General features: G+C 30.4%; 1 protein-coding gene across 1 annotated transcript in view; it reads right to left on the bottom strand.

The window, feature by feature from the left end:
• Window positions 1-21325, bottom strand: part of LOC142226645 (uncharacterized) — a 162911-nt gene that overhangs the window by 98305 nt on the left and 43281 nt on the right. Inside the window, exon 2 of the mRNA XM_075296751.1 lies at window positions 13394-13414. The gene's annotated coding sequence lies outside the window, so the exon portion shown is untranslated. The remainder of the gene's footprint in view (window positions 1-13393; window positions 13415-21325) is intronic.

Genomic DNA, 21325 nt, shown 5'->3' with positions numbered 1-21325 from the left:
TAATTTTTATTTTAGTCCATATGCAGTTAATATTAGATAAAAACCCAGAATAAATACCTATTTAAACCTCTTTAGTTCTTGATCGTTTCATATATAGAGGAGTCTATAAATAATTATAAACCGAAATGAACCAATTTTCGCATGGTAATATAATTTTCTCTTCCAAGAGACCCCGTAAAGCGGTTTATATAGAGGCTATATATTATTATTGACCGATATGGACCAATTTTAGCTTGGCTTGGTTTATATATGTCCTATGTCATAGGACGGATATCCACCTTTGCAACAGCCATTGCACTGAATTTGCACACCTTAAGAAGTTGTGATCCGAATTCAGTATTTTGGATGTGAATTAATTTTTTTTTTTTTGATATTTTGCCAAATGAATAAAATAGTTTTTTATGATTTTTAATTCTATTCTAACGCTTGTATGAAATGTTTGATCTCAAATATTTAAAACAAAAATATTTTCTATTCTTTTTGGTGGTTTCCAAAAAAATAACTAAAAAATACAAATATTATAAAAAATACAAATATTCTCCAGCGAAAAATGTAGCTATTTCTTGGAAACCACCAAAAAGATTAGAAAATAAATTATTTTTTTTAGATATAGCTCCCATATATACGTATCGCCCGATTTTGCCAAATTTGGCCGTAAAACTCTTATTTATCAACCGACCTTACTCAAAGTTGGCTAAATGTAATCTTCTATAGCACTAACTATTTATATTTGCAAAAAATCATCGAAATCGGCTCAGATTTAGCTATAGCTCCCATATATATGTACCGCCCGATTTTTCTAAATTTGGCCATAAAACCCTTATTTATCAACCGATCTTACTCAAAGTTGGCCAAATGTAATCTTCTATAGCACTAACTGTATGTGCAGAATTTCATCGAAATCGGTTCAGATTGAGATATAGCTCCCATATATATGTACCGCCCGATTATTTATTAACCGATCTTGCTCAAAGTTGGCTAGATCCAGTCCTCTATATTAACGGTATGTGCAAATTTTCATCGAAATCGGTTCAGATGTAGATATAGCTCCCATATATGTATCGCCCGATTTTGAAAAATTTGCTCCTAATAACCTTATGTTTGACCATAGAGGCCTCATTTCTTAACTGATCTTACTCAAATTTTGCACAAGATAACCTTTTGTGGTATTAATCAAACCCGCAGAATATTATGCAAATTGGTTCAGATTTACATATAGCTTCCATATGCATCGCGCGATTTTCCCAAATTGGGCCATAATTCTCTTATTTATTAACCAATGTTACTCAAATTTCAAATTTTGATGTACTAGCCGATCGTTTTTATACGTACTTGTAGCTTTTACATAAGAATATTGCTCGATTTTTACAAATTTGGATTTATTGCCCACACTAATTGAGCGATTTTCTCTTTTTTTATAATGGGCTCAATATTAGTGGCATACCAACTACGTACACACAAAAAAATGTTTTTCTGATTCAATCACGAAATTAATTGATCCAATTAATTTTTAATTTAAATGTCTTCAATCACAGAAATGATAGTATCAATTAAAAAATTAATTGAAGGTCAATTAAAAAGTTAATTGGTCCAATTAAAAAAGTAATCGATACTATTATTTTTGTGATTGAATTTTGTTTCAATTAAAAAATTTGTTGAATCAATTAAATTTTTAATTGAATATTTTTTAAAACTCAATTCAAATTTTAATTGGAAAAATTTTCGTGAAATTTTTTTGTGTGTAGGTGCAATATCAACTTTTCTAATATTTAGCGTCTTGTAGGGACGTGGGGCCACAATGTAGGGACATTTTCACTCAACACAATTTGTAATAATTTTTACATTTTGGTGGCCCTAGAGGAGAAATTAGAAGCCGGCAAGGCTTGATCTTTAACAATGTGTGGTAACAACAGTTACCACGCGTGCCAAAAAAAAATCTAACAAAATTTGAAGATTACCACAAATCTACCAAACAAAAATTTCTATAGACATTTTTGTCAAAACTTTATTCCGGTAGAAAATTTGGTCAACATTTTATGTCTATAGAAAATTTTGTCAAAATTGTATTTCTATAGAAATTTTTTTCAAAATATTTCTATAAAAATTGTTTTGATAATGTTATTTCTATGGATTTTTTCAATATTTTATTTCTATAGAATTTATTATCAAAATTTTATTTCTATAGAAAAATTTCTCAAAAAAATTTGTTTATAGAAACTTTTTCCAAAATTTTACTACTTTTGGTAGAATTCTATCAACTGTGGCAACCGTGGTGGTAATACAAATTTATTTTCTGGGTTATATACGTTGCATTTTCATGTTTCAAGATAATAAAGTACTTAGAACTATTATTGTTTTGTAAAATTTGTTTAAATTTAACGAAAATATTGTAGGGAAAATTGTTTGAGAATGTATGGGAAAGTAGGGAACTTTTTTTGTCCTTGTAGGGTAAACCCAACATTTACCCTGACAACACTGACCATGAGCTATAGTCAGATTGAGACAAAGCACCCATAAACATGTATCCCATAATTTTCTTAAATATGCAACTGCGGTTTATCTCTCAGACCTAACATATAACAATCTTACCCCACAAATACTTATGATTACTAATTTATTAAGGGTGGTTTAGGGTATGATATAGTCGGCCCCACCCGACTTTCTACTTTACTTACTTCTTTATAAATATTTTCATTCTATTGAATTTTTGGCCGACAATTTGACATAAAAGCAGAGCATCGACCGCAACGACGGTGATACCAAAGAGCTGCTTTCATTGTGCGACATATATACGGTTATTTTCTTTGCAGAAGAAAAATTTCCTCCTCTCTGGCTGTAGTTATTTACTCTCTTTTTGGTTTCTCTATTTATACTAGGGCTGTCATTCGGGATCGAGTTGTATAAATCCCGAGATTCCAAAATATTGAATACCGGGATTTTTTGAGATCACGAAATTTTCGACATTTTTCAAAATCAAATCAATCAATCAAAAAATTTTAGTACATCAAACAAATTTGCTTTAAATCAATTTAATTTAAATAAGAGTAAATTAAAAGTGAATTTCAAATTGCTGTGAACACAAAATTTTAAATTGTTATGAACACAAAAATAAACAAAAAAGCTATTTCATATTGCTTTCGTACTCAACGAAAGATTTCATACACTGAAAAAAAAGCATACTCGGTTCCAAAGATTTTGTCTTTACTTTAAAAAATTTGGTATTGATTCCCAGCCATAGAAGCGGAGAATACAAGTAAGGACACTTTTAAGACACAATTCTCTTTTAAATTTAGGTTTTGTGTACTTGCTTCTAGGAAGCAAATTTTAATTTTTCGCTTTCTCAGCTTTTTTTCTTCATATGCTATCAAAGTCCTTTATAAACGAGTTAACGACAACTTTATTTTCCAAATTCAGACTCGACTTCCAGTAGAAATTGTGCTATGTTTCAAGTAAAAAAAGTCTTTAAAATAAAGTTTTGAAAACCATGTCCTATATTTGAACGATTTTTTGCTTTGTAGTCAAGATGCAAAAAGACAACAAATTTAAAGACAATTTCATTAAATTTAAAGAATTTTTCTGAATTATTAAAGTCAAGTTGACCTTAGCCTATAAGTTTTTTCTTTCATGTTAAGATACCCATTTTTAAGTCAAATCACTTAATTATAAGGACAATACGACTTCATTGAAAAGTTTATCGACTTTTGGACAAGGAAAATAACTTTATTTTAGAGAAATGCGTCTTCTATGCTAAGCAAAATTTGTATTCGTATTTTAAAGACATGAAATCTTTGACCTCACGACAATATATTTTTCAGTGTATATTTTCTTTTATACTTCATTGTTTAAGTAACCTCTTAAAACTATCAAGACATTCAAAGTTTCATCAGATATACGAGATCATATCCAATTGCAGATGAAAAACATCTCTCACTGTCGACACTGGTCTAAGTGTCGTTTATTCTTAATAAAGATACCAATTTATTAATAAAAAATCCTAAAAAGCTGCAAATTTAACTAATTTAGATTATTTTTTCAGGATTACGGGATTTAAAATAAAAAATCCAGGGATTCGGGATAAATCCCGGTATTAATCCCGACGGGATTAATCCCGAATGACAGCCCTAATTTATACAAACAACACTTTCATAGTATGTGTACTGATTTCGATGTCAGTTTGGAGGGTGAACTTAACCCGACTTTCTAGCTACGCTCCTGGTGATAGGGTACATATATAGTTTGCTAATAAACATTAGCCCGAATAATGAATTTAACATTTCCCAAAGCCTCTAAATCTTCAATTTCTCAATAATTCCATAAGATTTTCATATCTGGTTACAATTGACCACAGACTAACACACACACACACAATATTGACCTTCTTCTAACACTGTTCACCACATATATGGTGGGTATAAGTGGTACACGTAGGTGGTTTGTTGTCATGACGTCAAAGTAAAAATAATTGAACTTTGTCATTTTATTTCCAATTAGTATTATTATCGCCATAGATTTATTGGAATTAATAAATATAGTTCAAAATTCCCATTGAAAGTCTATGAGAATTCTACATGCTTACGCATTGAGCATTGTTGGTGGTGAATTACGTGGAGGGGGAGGTGAAAGATAGAGGTGTACTCAGAATATTTGAAATCATACCTTAAAAATATCAAAAATTCAATAATAACAAATTGATATCAAATGTCCCACTTAATTAATTAACTCGTTGTACATACAAAAAAAAGCACTTGAAAGTTCACAAAGTACTTTAGACCAATCATCCTTGGGTGATGGAGGGAAGGGAAAACGGTAGTGGGGGTGGATAGAGTTGCAAGTGTGTATATAAGTACTGATGTTGTCTTCTTCGTGTAGTAGTCAACGTCGACGTCGTTTTCATTTGAGATTTCACTGGAAAATGACTTTCGATTTTGTTGGCCACTGAGATTATTGTCTACATATTACCAAGAAATTCAATACACTTGACTCGTTTGAGAAGGTTTGCTTGGTTCACATTAAATTTGCTTGACTGATAGACAGACAAACAGATGGACGAACATATATATGTATAGCAGCAAAAGAACCCTTGTGCAAAATTTGATTAAAATGCTTTTTATGGTAGCCAATATCATTAAGATTTCAAATGAAATGAAGCCCAAGATATGGAAGTTGGAGAAGAGAAGGACGAGTAAAACGACTACGATGACGTAGAAAAAGGCGACGACGACGACGACAACGAAGAAGAAGTACGGGAAGGCAAATAAAACGAATTATCTATTGTTTGACAAAATTAAATGGAAAAAGAAATTTTATATGAAAGATAGATTTCCTGGAATTTTTTTGGCAAGCTAGAAATAAAAAAACAACGATACAAAGACTTTTTTGCAATTTTTTTTTTAATGAATTTCAGTTAGAGTGTTTTCTTTTTCTTTGTTCCCATACAAATTTCTCAAGTTATAGCTAGATTTTAGTTGGAATTGTTATTATTAAAATAATAAAATAATATGTCTTTTTTCAAGACTATAAAATCACAAATTATTCATAATTTAGTATACGCTCAAAGCAAAAGTATGTTGGATCCATAGACCTTAACCTACAGTTTTCGTGTAATTTTTTATTTGCCCTTTTGGATATTTATACACACAAAAAAAGGGGGGCACTAAAGCCAACGCCAACTTTATTTTAGTTCATAGAAATAATTTTGTTTCAGTAGATTTTTTTCCCATTTGGAAAGGTTCCATCCCATTAATAATTTTTGATTTACTTTGGTCACATGAACCAAAAAAATGTTTTACACGAACAAAGGAAATAATGTAACTAAATTAGAATTTCGCATAAAGTAGTTCAGAATTTTTAAATTTTACCAAAAATTTGCCTATCTTGTATAGGAATATTTTTACAAATTCTAATTCAAGTTTTTTCTTCAAAATTGAAAATATTCTTATACCGTGGGAAAAAAATAATTATATTTAATAAATATTCGTGAATTTTGTATATTTATTTATTTTTATCAACGCTTTGGTATATCAGCTGGTATCTAGATCAAAAAACTTTGCGACTAAGATGGTATGTGTCCAGAATGATCTGTTGGTGAGTTGTGTACACTAAAAAAAAAATTTACTTGGATCCAAAGATTTTGACCTTCCCTTAAGGATTTTGGTATTCCGAGCCAAACATGCGGCTTCTTTAAAATAAAGACATTTTTTTAGCGACCTATCTGGCTTTAAATCTCGACCAATAAAATTAAAATTGCGATACAGATCTCATTTATCAAATTTTCATTCTCTTTTCGCGGTATACTAATAAAGGTATTCACGTACTAACAAATGCCAGTTTAAAGATCTAAATTATAACGGATACTTCAGTGTAAAAAATGAAGAGAGTTTCTTTATTTTAAAGAAGCCACATCTTTGGCTCGGAATCAATACCAAAATCCTTAAATGAAGGAAGGAAAATCTTTGGATCCAAATAAGCTTTTTTTTTAGTACTGCGGTTATAAGACCTGCCGCTTTAGAGGTACAGATAGGAGTCTTCCCATACGATTTGCACATAAAGAAAATATAGGAGATGATACTCGTGCAAAAAAAGCAGGTTCCAAAGATGTTTACTCTAATAATTTTGGTATCGATTCCGATCCGAAGAAGCGGAGAATTCAAGTAAAGATACTTTTAAGTTTTAAATTTGGGTTTTGCGTACTTTATTCTAGAAAGCAAATTTTAATTTTTATTTTTTTATATTTTTTTCATAGTCCTTCAAAAACGTGTTGACAACAACTTTAATTTCCAAATTGAGACTTGACTTCCAGTAGATATTATGTTATGTTTCAAGTAAAACACCCCTTCAAAATAAAGTGTTGAAAACATGTACTATTTTTGCATTGTAGCCAATATACCCGCCTTGTGTATGAACAAGGTCGTGGGTTCGATTCCTGCTTCGACCGAACACCAAAAAGTTTCTCAGCGGTGGTATCACAATAGACTGAATAGTCTAACTGAGCCTGATACATCGGTCTGCCACCTAAAATAACCTAAAATAACCTAACCTAACCCATCAAGATAAATGTTCCATCAAAATTTTATTCCTACAGGAAGTTTTTTCAAAATTTTATTTCTATAGAAAATTTTGTGAAGATTTTTTTTTTCTACAGAATACGAGTATGTTGTCAAAATTTGGTTTCTATAGACTATTTTGACAAAATTTTAATTCTATAGAAAATTATAACAAAATTTTACTTCTATAAAAATTTTCTTAAAATGTTATTGCTATAGAAAATTTTGTCAAAATTTTATTTCTATAAAAAATTTTGTCAAAATTTTATTTCTATAGAAAATTTTGTCAAAATTTTGTTACTATAAAAAATTTGTCAAAATTTTATTTGTATAGAAAATTTTGTCAAAATTTTATTTTTATAGAAAATTTTGTCAACATTTTATTTCTATAAAAATTTTTGTCGAAATTATATTTCTTTAGAAATTTTTATCAATATTTTATTTCTTTAGAAAATTTTGTTAAAATTTCAATTCTATAGAAAATTTTATCAAATTTATTTCTATAGACATTTTTATCAAAATTTTATTTCTTTAGAAAATTTGCTCAAAATTTTATTTCTATAGAAAATGTTGTCAAAATTTTATTTCTATAGAAAATTTTGTCAAAATTTTATTTCAAAATTTTATCGACCGAACACCAAAAAGTTTCTCAGCGGTGGTATCACAATAGACTGAATAGTCTAACTGAGCCTGATACATCGGTCTGCCACCTAAAATAACCTAACCTAACCCATCAAGATAAATGTTCCATCAAAATTTTATTCCTACAGGAAGTTTTTTCAAAATTTTATTTCTATAGAAAATTTTGTGAAGATTTTTTTTTCTACAGAATACGAGTATGTTGTCAAAATTTGGTTTCTATAGACTATTTTGACAAAATTTTAATTCTATAGAAAATTATAACAAAATTTTACTTCTATAAAAATTTTCTTAAAATGTTATTGCTATAGAAAATTTTGTCAAAATTTTATTTCTATAAAAAATTTTGTCAAAATTTTATTTCTATAGAAAATTTTGTCAAAATTTTGTTACTATAAAAAATTTGTCAAAATTTTATTTGTATAGAAAATTTTGTCAAAATTTTATTTTTATAGAAAATTTTGTCAACATTTTATTTCTATAAAAATTTTTGTCGAAATTATATTTCTTTAGAAATTTTTATCAATATTTTATTTCTTTAGAAAATTTTGTTAAAATTTCAATTCTATAGAAAATTTTATCAAATTTATTTCTATAGACATTTTTATCAAAATTTTATTTCTTTAGAAAATTTGCTCAAAATTTTATTTCTATAGAAAATGTTGTCAAAATTTTATTTCTATAGAAAATTGTGTCAAAATTTTATTTCTATAGAAAATTTTGTCAAAATTTTATTTCTATTGAAAATTTTGTTAAAATTGTATTTCTATAGTATTTTTTTTTTTGAATTATCAAAATTTTATTTCTTTAGAAAATTTGGTCAACATTTTATTTCTTTAGAAAATTTGCTCATAATTTTATTTATTTAGAAAATTTGCTCAAAAGTTTATTTCTATATTTAAATTGTGTTTTTATAGAAAATATCATTTCTATACATAGAAAATTTTATTAAAATTTTATTTCTATGAAAAATTTGTGAAGTACCTCTTAGGTTAAAGTGGCAGCCCGATTAAGTTTCAGGCTCACTTAGACTATTCAGTACCTCTTTAAAAATTTGATCAATATAAACTTGACGTATTTCTTTCAATTTTGCATTTAAAAAACCTGAACACCCCTCATTTTGAAGGTGTGTGTGTAGAATGTTGCTCCTATTTTGATTTTGGAATTCACTCTTCAGTTGTGAAAATGCCGTCCAAGCAAGAAGAGTAGCGTATTAAAATTTTGCTCGCTCATCGCGAAAATCCGAGCTACTCGCACGCAAAGCTGGCAAAATCGCTAAAAGTTGCCAAATCAACCGTTACAAATGTAATTAAAGTGTTTGGGGAACGTTTGTCGACAGCCAGGAAGTCTGGATCGGGGGGAAATCGAAAACCGGAAGCCGCTGAGACTACAAGAGAGTTGCCTGTAGTTTCAAGCGAAATCCTAACCTCTCTCTCCGAGATGCCGCAAATAAGCTGGGTGTATCGTCTACAACCGTGCATCGAGCCAAAAAACGAGCCGGACTTTCGACTTACAAGAAGGTAGTGACTCCAAATCGCGATGATAAACAAAATACGACGGCCAAAGCGCGATCCCGGAGGCTGTACACGACGATGCTGACGAAGTTTGACTGCGTGGTAATGGATGACGAAGCCTACGTCAAAGCCGACTACAAGCAGCTTCCTAGACAGGAGTTTTATACGGCAAAAGGAAGGGGAAAGGTAGCAGATATTTTCAAGCACATAAAACTGTCAAAGTTCGCAAAGAAATATCTGGCAAGCCATCTGTACCTGTGGCTTGAAAATCAGCATTTTCATAGCTTCCGGGACTGTCAACCAAGAAATGTACGTGAAAGAGTGTTTGAATAAACGTCTGCTGCCTTTCCTGAAGAAACACGGTTGTTCCGTACTGTTTTGGCCGGATTTGGCATCTTGCCATTACGGTAAAAAGGCCATGGAGTGGTACGCCGCCTACAACGTGCAGGTGGTTCCCAAGGACAAGAACCCTCCCAACACGCCAGAGCTCCGCTCAATTGAGAAATACTGGGCTATTGTCAAGCGGAACCTAAAGAAGACCAAAAAACTGCTAAGGACGAGCAGCAGTTCAAGGCAAACTGGCTTTCTGCGGCGAAGAAGGTGGACAAGGTGGCTGTACAAAATCTGATGGCAGGTGTCAAGCGTGAGGTCCGGCTATTCGGATTTGGAAAAGCGAAAGCCTAACTGAATATTTTTCCTGAATTTTATACTAATTGAACTTGAAAAAGAAATTTAATTTGATTTTTTAAATAAACGATTTCACCGATTTACACGCGTTTTCCCTTGACCAAATTTTGACCGTATCACCCTTTAGTTGAAGAGGAATATTGAATAAAATCTACCGAAACATCAAGAATTCGACAATCTACCAAACAGTTACAAATAAACCATTTTTGATAGAATTCTACCAATTGAGACAACTGTGTGTGTAAGGCCAAAGATTTCATGTTTTTAAAATACGAATGCGAATTGTCGATATCAAGTTTTTTCCTTCCCCAAAAGTCGATAAACTTTTCAATGGTGGTAAAGGTTTCGACTTAAAATAGGCATCTTTTCATGAAAGAAAATTCGACTAACGTCAACGTGGCTTTAATAATTCTGAAAAATTCTTCACAATTTGTGAAATCTTCCTTAAATTTGATGAGTTTTGGAACTTGACTACAAAGCTAAAAATCATTCATAAATAGGAGAGCTTTTTCCTCACTATACTTTGAAAACGCTTTTAGGTGAAACACAGCATAATTTCTTCTTGAAGTCGACTCTGAATATGGAAATTTAAGTTGTCGTAAACATACATCCATAGAAAAAATCATGAATGACGTGCTCATTTCCAAACGATCAGTTCATGAAAGTGAATCAACATACAATTGGTGTCAAACGGAGAACAGGTGGTGTCAATCTGACAACGATAAAATGACACCATGTGTTGTCAAAACATCAATCAGCGTTCATGATCTGAAATCGTAATAGTTAAGAATTTATGAAAATAAAAATAATTCGGTACGTGACCCGAACTTGGATCGCTTAGACCTAGTCGCCCTAGCGCATTGCACCACCGACGGATTTGGATTCATTTTGTTACTGTCCGTACACGATTTTGGAACGTAATTTGTTTCTATTAGTGTAACCCAATCTAAAGGGTAAATTAGCTTTAGCCAAAATTAATTTAGGCCCTCTCGTACTTGATATTTTCTAACAACATAAATTCAAACAGAAACTCATTCAAGGTTCGCTTTAGAAATGTTATAAAAAAAATAAAAATAATTGTTTAACTGTGCCATAGCTGTTTTGTTTAAGAGTTACTATCTTGTTTTGAAGCTTTTTGAAAAAAATACAAATGTTTGTGTGTGTGTTTTTTTTTTATTTTCTCAAAAGCATAAAATATGCACTGAAAAAACAGTGAACCCACCAGGAAGAAAACTTTCGGTTAATTTTAGAAAATTTTGAACATTTGTAGACAATTTTAACTAAACAGTATTACAAACGTTGGCATCACGCCGATGTCATAAAAATAAGTAAATATTTTTCGACAAATTCAAGAAAATTTATTAGACATAACTAAGTTTTTTCACTTGTTAAAGAAAATTTTGTAGTTTGAAGGAAAAACTTGGAGTTCAAAATTGGAAGAATGTCTTTAGTGACATACGAAGTTCATGATGGACGCCTTTTTGGTAAAATTTACAAATTTAAAGAAATTCTGAACTATATTGTGGAAGACACGAATTTAGTTAATCTTTATGCTTCATTTGAGTATATTTTTTTCCTCGGTTTTCGTTAATTTAACTAACGTAAACAAAAAATTATTAGAGTACAGGAAACTTTCTCCAAACATAATATTTCTATGAACTAAAATAAAGTTAAATTGACTTTAGTGAAATAGAGAGTTCACTTTTTTTTGAGTGTGGCATTGAATGTTAGTTGATGTTAAATAAAAGAAAACATGTTTTCAAAAATCTCATAAAATACATCTTGATGATAACACAAAAAATAATATGATATGTTTAGACTTAAATAAAAAGATACTACTAAGGCTAAGAAGGTAAGGCTAGTATTCATCACAATAGATAGCATACCAAAGATCATATTATGTATAAAATATCAACATTTCTATAACACTAAGACAAACGTAGTTACATTGGAAAGTAACTCAAATAACCCATTGTTGAATTTTTTTTTTTGGGGGGGAAACAAAAGAATTTTTATTAAAACAAAAAATCAAAACATTTGAAATTTTTCAAAACGAGCATTGTCTCTTTAATACTATTGCCATTTTCCCATATAAAGGAAAAGAATTTGTCACAAATACTCTGATATAAAAAAAAAATATCTATCCCATAAAGACAAAAACAATGTATAAAATGATAATACCAATTGGTATAGGCACCTTAATGGAAAAAAGGTTCGATTTGTGGACGAGAATGCCTACGGGGAAACCATAGAAAAATCCATTTGTTTCACACACTTGCACATTGCAAAATACAAAGGACCAAAAAGGATACACAAATGAAATGTGGCTCACACAAAACTAAAAACGAAAATTGCCATGATTGCGGATGAAAGGTTTTTATTTTTGGAAATTTCTCAACTATGTCACAAAGAGACAAAGGGAATATGATGAGTGATTTCAAATAAATGCAATGTAAGTAAGTATAAATAAACATAAAAGGCTATTTAGAAAATAATGAATTTATTTAAGAGAATATAAGAATTGTTGCTATTGTTAATTTAGAAACAATATGAATTGGAAATATTCAAAAAATAAAGGTACTGGAGACTTAGAGATATATACTGTAAATTAATAAAAACAATTGTCAACTATACACTGAAAACAATATTACAGATTACTCAGCCTAAGTTTTAGAATACGAAATTTACAAAATATTAAGGACAATTTTTTTTTACCAGAACTGGGACTGGTCCATACACACCAGGGACTATTCCTGTACCGGTTCTGTGGTTGATCCATTTCCCGTAGGGGAAATTCGAATTAAAATAACGTTTATAATCTTTGCTTCAAAAAATTTTTTGTTAAATTTACGGCACAAAGTTTAGGAATTTGCGTAGCTCCGTTAAAGTTGTTTGTCTTTCAACTAAGAGCCACCGGGTGCAATGGTTAGCATGCCCGCCTTGCATAAACAAGGTCGTGGGTTCGATTCCTGCTTCGACCGAACACCAAAAAGTTTTTCAGCGGTGGATTATCCCACCTCAGTAATGCTGGTGACATTTCGGAGGGTTTTAAAGCTTCTCTAAGTGGTTTCACTGCAATGTGGAACGCCGTTCGGACTCGGCTATAAAAAGGAGGTCCCTTGTCATTGAGCTTAACATGGAATCGGGCAGCACTCAGTGATAAGAGATAAGTTCACCAATGTGATATCACAATGGACTGAATAGTCTAAGTGATGTATCGATGTATCGGGCTGCCACCTAACCTAATCTTTAATATGACGTAAATATTTTTTTCAGTGTGGAAACCTTTATTAATATACTGCGAAAAAAGAATGAAATTTAAAAATATCAGTTCTGTATCCTAATTTTAATTTCTTGGCCCTAGATCTATAGCCAGATAGGCCACTAAAATATTTCTTTGTTTAAAAAAAAGCGGTATTTTTGGCTGGGAGCAATACCAAAATGCTTAAGGGAAGGTCAAAATCTTTGGATCCAATTAATTTTTTTTTGTGTGTAAAAATTATTACTTACATTGATTTAAGTCCTTGGGATCTAAAATTAAATTAAAAAATTAAAGTAATTATTTTTTCGTGTAAAATAGTGTTTTTATAAATATGTTTTAAGAATTTTAAGAAGGAAATTAAATAAAAGAAAATTTAAAAATAATATTAAATAAATAAATGTATGTGTATATGAAAATATGAATTTAATTGAAATTTAATTAATGTAATACACCATACTTCTATTTAGTCTATTAAATTAATTTAATTAATAAATTAAACTAAACTAAATTTAAAAACAAATTAATACTAAATACTTTATATAACATTGTATAAAGTATCAAATGTATAATATAAATGATTAGTAAAATTATTATAAAAAATTAAATTAATTTAATTTAAAACAAATTGGCTTTGAACTAAAGTGAACTAAATTATATCAAATTGAACTGAAATGTATAAAGCAAGTGAAATAAATCTAAATTAAATTAATTTAAATTTAAAACATTGTTGTCGTTGCTTTGTTTTTCAGTCTATTTGATGAAAAATGCATTTAAAATAATAAAAAAATATTAATTAATTTAATTTATAAAATAAAAACAATTTCGTTATTGCGTTTGCTCCTCTCCAATATATAAGCAAGTCGTCCTCAGAAAAACGTGAACGAAAATTTGTATAGCCGATTTAACCGTAGTTTAATTCATTTAAATTAGTTGATTTTATTTACATTTACCCAAATGTGAGAAAATTTTCCTTATTTTAATTATTTATTGCCATCTTTAATGACGTTTACTAAAAATAAGAAAAAAAAGTTGTATGCGAATAAAGTACACAATTTTAATAAATTTGAAAGTAGTTTATATTTTCCCAAAATGGGTAAATTCAATTTAAATTGCGTTCACATTATTAGTAAATTTTCCTTAAATTGTGTCTGTCTTGAACTTCATATAGAGTTAAAGGCAATTTTTAACTCCCTTTTTTCCCCCTTTAAAATATGATATTTTCCTTAGTAACATAAAAAATATTACTTTTAATAAATTTTCTTTAATTTGATAAAAATTATTTATTACTTAACTTATTTCTATTATGTTGCAATTAATAAAATATTTCAGTTAAAATTTTCTAAAATAAACCTACATTTTTCATGGTGGGATCATTTTTTCAGGATGCGGTACAGTTATAACAAATTTAAGATAAAGTTTTCTTTACATTTAGGACACGATTCATTGAAATTTGCGTTCCTCCTTTAACGTTTTATGCCTTTAAAATAAGACAAATTTCAAAGAAAAACAATTCTCATTTAAATAAATTATATTTAAATTAAAGATAAATAAGCTTTGCAAACGTGAATTTTTATATTTTTTTGCAAATTTGGAAAAGTTTATTTTTTTAATTTTAAAAATTTTGCAGTTAAGGTAAACCGTTTTATAACAAGAATGAACTACCTCGTGCCAAAAATTAAATTAAATTAAATTATACTCCACATTTTGAGATTTCCACAAAGCGTTCATAGAACCAAGAAAATTTAATGCCCTGGTGTACTTTCTAAACATAACTCACAAAATTACACACTCTCATTGAAAAAATAAACTAAAAGTAAAGAAAAAATCACTGGCCCCAAATCATGGTCATTTTAACCATACTGTAGTTCATTTTTACTACATTTTTTGGATTGGTTTATGAAAATAAACTCCAATATTTAAAATAAAAATGAACTCTAATTTCCGTGTTGAGATTATGTTCCCGTTTTGGTGCTACGAATATATGCCCTATGAAAATTAGCCCTAAAATCTAATGAAAAAAGGGCTAATTGCAAAAAATTATATGGAAAACAACAACGACAAATATTTATGTTTATGTTTTTTGGGAATATTTTTATTTTGTTTTGGGCCCATTTGAATTATGAATATAAACCCCAAGTTCCTTTTTTGAATTGGAATAGCGTTGCATCGCATTCAATTTGGTTTTTGCGTGTCCGGTCTTCGGACGAGGATTACGTCTCTCCTATTAGTGGGATAACGCCATTTCCATTAAGTCTTAGTTCCATAAGTCCATAAGTCTTAATTGAGTCTTAAAAAATATTCAATTAAAATCTTAAATTGATTTAACAAAATTTTTAATTGAAACAAAAATCAATCACAAAAATTAATGGTATCAATTAATTTTTTAATTGATACTATCATTATCATTTCTGTGATTGAAGCCATTTCAATTAAAAAATTAAATGGATCAATTAATATCGTGATTGATTCAGATTTTTTTTTTGTGCGTTATTGAGGCTCATATTCATTATGAAGCGTCGCCCCTCATTTATTTGTGGGCCTGTTTCATTTGGGTCTTGTGGCTCATTTTACTTGGGCCCATTTTCATATCGCCGAAGTAAGATCCCAGAAAATGAAATAGTTGTTTTCTTAATGCCAACGGGCACCAAAAAAATGAAGTTATTCCCCAAAAACATATTTAAAAAAATGTGTGTTGTTGTTTTCCATATGTTTTTTTTTTTTTGGGATACTACTTTAGGTTTTGGGGCAAATTTTCATGGTTGGGCCGCCCATGAAAATTTGCCTGTTACGTTTTTAAGTAGGATCTGATATTTGGAACGAAACAAGCTATCGACTTGAAACTTGGCATAAGTAGTTGTTATTGATGTAGGTCGGATGGTATTGCAAATGGGCCATATCGGACCACTTTTACGTATAGCCCCCATATAAACGGACCCAAAGATTTGGCTTGCGGAGCCTCCAAGGGAAGCATATTTCATCCGATCTGGCTGAAATTTGGTACATGGTGTTAGTATATGGTCTCTAACAAGCATGCAAAAATTGGTCCATATCGGCCCATAATTATATATAGCCCCCATATAAACCGATCCCCAGATTTGGCTTGCGGATCCTCTAAGAGAAGCAAATTTCATCCGATTCGGCTGAAATTTGGTACGTGGTGTTAGTACATGGTCTCTAAGAAACATGCAAAAATTGGTCCATATCGGCCCATAATTATATATGCCCCCATATATATATATATATATATATATATATATATTATATATATATATATATATATATATATATATATATATATATATATATATATATATATATATATATATATATATATATATATATATATATATATATAGCCCCCATATATATATATATATATATATAATATATATATATATATATATATATATATATATATATATATATATATATATATATATATATATATATATATATATATATATATATATATATATATATACATATATAATATATATATATATATATATATATATATATATATATATATATATATATATATATATACATATATATATATATATATATATATATATATATATATATATATATATATATATATATATATATATATATATATATATATATTATATATATATATATATATATATATATATATATATATATATATATATAAGTTAGTCCATACGGGGTATATATAAAACAAACTAAGTCAGGAAAGTCTAAAGTCGGGCGGGGCCGACTATATTATACCCTGCACCACTTTGTAGATCTAAATTTTCGGTACCATATCACATCCGTCAAATGTGTTGGGGCTATATATATAAGGTTTGTCCCAAATACATACATTTAAATATCACTCGAATTGGACAGAATTTGATAGACTTCTACAAAATATATAGACTCAAAATTTAAATTGGCTACTGCACTAGGGTGGAACACAATTTTAGTAAAAAACCAGTAAGGAAAGTCTAAAGTCGGGCGGGGCCGACTATATTATACCCTGCACCACTTTGTAGATCTAAATTTTCGATACCATATTTCATCCGTCAAATGTGTTGGGGGCTATATATAAAGGTTTGTCCCAAATACATACATTTAAATATCACTCGATCTGGAAGAATTTGATAGACTTCTACAAAATCTATAGACTCAAAATTTAAGTCGGCTAATGCACTAGGGTGGAACACAATGTTAGTAAAAAAATATGGGAAACGTTTAAATCTGAAGCAATTTTAAGGAAACTTCGAAAAAGTTTATTTATGATTTATCGCTCGATATATATGTATTACAAGTTTAGGAAAATTAGAGCCACTTTTACAACTTTTCGACTAAGCAGTGGCGATTTTACAAGGAAAATGTTGGTATTTTGACCATTTTTGTCGAAATCAGAAAAACATATATATGGGAGCTATATCTAAATCTGAACCGATTTCAAGCAAATTTGGCACGCATAGTTACAACGCTAATTCTACTCCCTATGCAAAATTTCAGCTAAATCGGAGCAAAAAATTGGCCTCTGTGGGCAAATGAGTGTAAATCGGGCGAAAGCTATATATGGGAGCTATATCTAAATCTGAACCGATTTTGCTGATATTTTGCAAGTTTTTCGAGACTCATAAAATATTCGGATGTACGGAATTTGAGGAAGATCGGTTGATATACACGCCAATTATGACCAGATCGGTGAAAAATATATATGGCAGCTATATCTAAATCTGAACCGATTTTTTCCAAAATCAATAGGGATCGTCTTTGAGCCGAAACAGGACCCTATACCAAATTTTAGGACAATCGGACTAAAACTGCGAGTTGTACTTTGCACACAAAAATACATCAACAGACAGACAGACAGACGGACAGACAGACGGACAGACAGACGGACAGACAGACAGACGGACATCGCTAAATCGACTCAGAATTTAATTCTAAGCCGATCCGTATACTAAAAGGTTGGTCTATGATTACCCCTTCTTGGCGTTACATACAAATGCACAAACTTATTATACCCTGTACCACAGTAGTGGTGAAGGGTATAAAAATATGGGAAACATTTAAATCTGAAGCAATTTTAACGAAACTTCGCAAAAGTTTATTTATGATTTATCGCTCGATATATATGTATTAGAAGTTTAGGAAAATTAGAGTCATTTTTACAACTTTTCGACTAAGCAGTGGCGATTTTACAAGGAAAATGTTGGTATTTTGACAATTTTTGTCGAAATCAGAAAAACATATATATGGGAGCTATATCTAAATCTGAACCGATTTCAACCAAATTTGGCACGTATAGCTACAATGCTAATTTTACTCTCTGTGCAAAATTTCAACGAAATCGGAGTTAAAAATTGGCCTCTGTGGTCATATGAGTGTAAATCGGGCGAAAGCTATATATGGGAGATATATCGGGCGAAAGCTTTATAAGGGAGATATATCTAAATCTGAACCGATTTCAACCAAATTTGGAACGTATAGCTACAATGCTAATTATACTCCCTGTACAAAATTTCAACTAAATCGGAGCAAAAAATTGGCCTCTGTGGTTATTTGAGTGTAAATCGGGCGAAAGCTATATATGGGAGATATATCCAAATCTGAACCGATTTCAACCAAATTTGCCAAGCATAGTTACAATGCTAATTCTACTCCCTATGCAAAATTTCAACTAAATCGGAGCAAAAAATTGGCCTCTGTGGGCAAATGAGTGTAAATCGGGCGAAAGCTATGTATGGGAGCTATATCTAAATCTGAACCGATTTCAACCAAATGTGACACGCATAGCTACAATGTTAATTCTACTCCCTGTGCAAAATTTCAACTAAATCGGAGCAAAAAATTGGCCTCTGTGGGCAAATGAGTGTAAATCGGGCGAAAGATATATATGGGAGCTATATCTAAATCTGAACCGATTTCAACCAAATTTTGCACGCATAGCAACAATGCTAATTCTACTCTCTGTGCAAAATTTCAACTAAATCGGAGTTAAAAATTGGCCTATGTGGTCATATGAGTGTAAATCGGGCGAAAGCTATATATGGGAGCTATATCTAAATCTGAACCGATTTCAACCAAATTTGGCACGCATAGCTACAACGCTAATTATACTCCCTGTACAAAATTTCAACTAAATCGGAGCAAAAAATTGGCCTCTGTGGGCAAATGAGTGTAAATCGGGCGAAAGATATATATGGGAGCTATATCTAAATCTGAACCGATTTGGCTGAGACTCAAGTTTTTTGAGACTCATAAAATATTCGGATGTACGGAATTTTAGGAAGATCGGTTGATATACACGCCAATTATGACCAGATCGGTGAAAAATATATATGGCAGCTATATCTAAATCTGAACCGATTTTTTCCGAAATCAATAGGGATCATCTTTGAGCCGAAACAGGACCCTATACCAAATTTTAGTACAATCGGACTAAAACTACGAGCTGTACTTTGCACACAAAAATACATCAACAGACAGACAGACGGACAGACAGACAGACAGACGGACATCGCTAAATCGACTCAGAATTTAATTCTAAGACGATCGGTATACTAAACGATGGGTCTCAGACTTTTCCTTCTTGGCGTTACATACAAATGCACAAACTTATTATACCCTGTACCACAGTAGTGGTGAAGGGTATAAAAATTCAGTAATCCAAATAAAATTGTTGTTTTAGTAAAATTAATTTTTTTAGTACAATTAATTTTTGTAATTGATTTTTGTTTGTGATTAAAAAATTTGCTTAATCAATTATTTAAAGTGAAAACCCTCAAAAGTGAAAACCCCCACGGTCGCCTAAATTTTGTCCAGATTTGATTAACCTACTTATGAGAGGTTAATCTTAATGTGTTAATATAGCAAACGTCTCACGACACTGACTGTCCACTTTTGAGAGGTGTCCGGTTTTCATAGTGTCCAAGTTTGAGAGGATTCACTGTATATTTTTAAAATATTTTTATAAAATTCAATTAAAATTTTTATTAAAACAAAATGTTATATTTTTTTCTTCCCACCCCCATTTTAATGTGTTGATATAGCAAACGTCTCACGACAACTGTCCACTTTTCCCGTCCGTTTTTCAGAGTGTCCAAGTTTGAGAGGATTCACTGTATCTTTTTTAATACTTTTATAAAATTCAATTAAAATTTTTATTAAAAAAATTGTTATACATTTTAAAAAAGTTGAGTTGATTTTTACACAAAAAGTTGATTTGTCTATCCCTAAAATACACGAGTAAACTTTCTGCGCGAATCATATTAGAAATTCCATTATCAATTCGCTGAAACAACATTACAAGAGACCAAATGGACCACAATAACGGCAAGTCATATTCGTGTAAGTTTCAACTCGTTTTTTGAATTTTAGATTACTTTAACACATTTTTGTCCTTTGAGACAAAAAAAAAATATTTTACACAAAAAACGAGGTCCTTTGAATTGTTAACACATCGTATCTCTAGGATCGAGTGAATTACATTTTCGATCGGTAAAAAAATTACACTATTAATAATGCCAACATCCATTATTTTTCGCATTGATTACCTTTGACCTACATTTCCCAGGCAACCCTAGCATAAAGAATTTTTATTTGTATATGTAAATATCAGATTAAATGTGTTAAAGGACTACACAACTTGACAAGAAAAATTAATGTTGATATTCCACATGATGATGATGATGATGACGATAATAATGGATGCTAGGTCTGCAAAATAAAACACAGACCGAAGCAAACAGGACCCCTACGGGCAACGACATTTAATGACCTTTTTAAATGGACCATTGAACAAATGTGCTCGAGGGAAGCATGTTTGGATTGCAGCTATCACCCAGGAAGACCACAACAATCTACAAAATAAATTCAAACGCATATACACACTCACACAAAGGTGTGAAAATCTAAATCTACCTTGGTTTCGGCAAAGGATAAGAAAATGAAAAGAGACACACACACACTATTGTACACAATATGTTGTTCAAATACAACAGCTGTTGAGGTCCAATCCTTGTTTGCCATACGAGCGGCAGTATAGACAGTTGGAAGAGGTTTTATTTTCTGTGATCTAAGGACAATTAAGAATAACAACGTCATCATAAAACTCTTCAATAAACAAAACAATAACGGTGCATAATTTTAAAAGGCCTAAGATTTGGAGGCCTTAATTGAGGCCTGATAAAGGC

Source organism: Haematobia irritans, chromosome 2 (genome assembly GCF_050003625.1).
Source record: "Haematobia irritans isolate KBUSLIRL chromosome 2, ASM5000362v1, whole genome shotgun sequence".
Taxonomy (NCBI): Eukaryota; Metazoa; Arthropoda; class Insecta; order Diptera; family Muscidae; genus Haematobia; species Haematobia irritans.
This window is presented reverse-complemented; position numbering and strand designations above follow the sequence as displayed.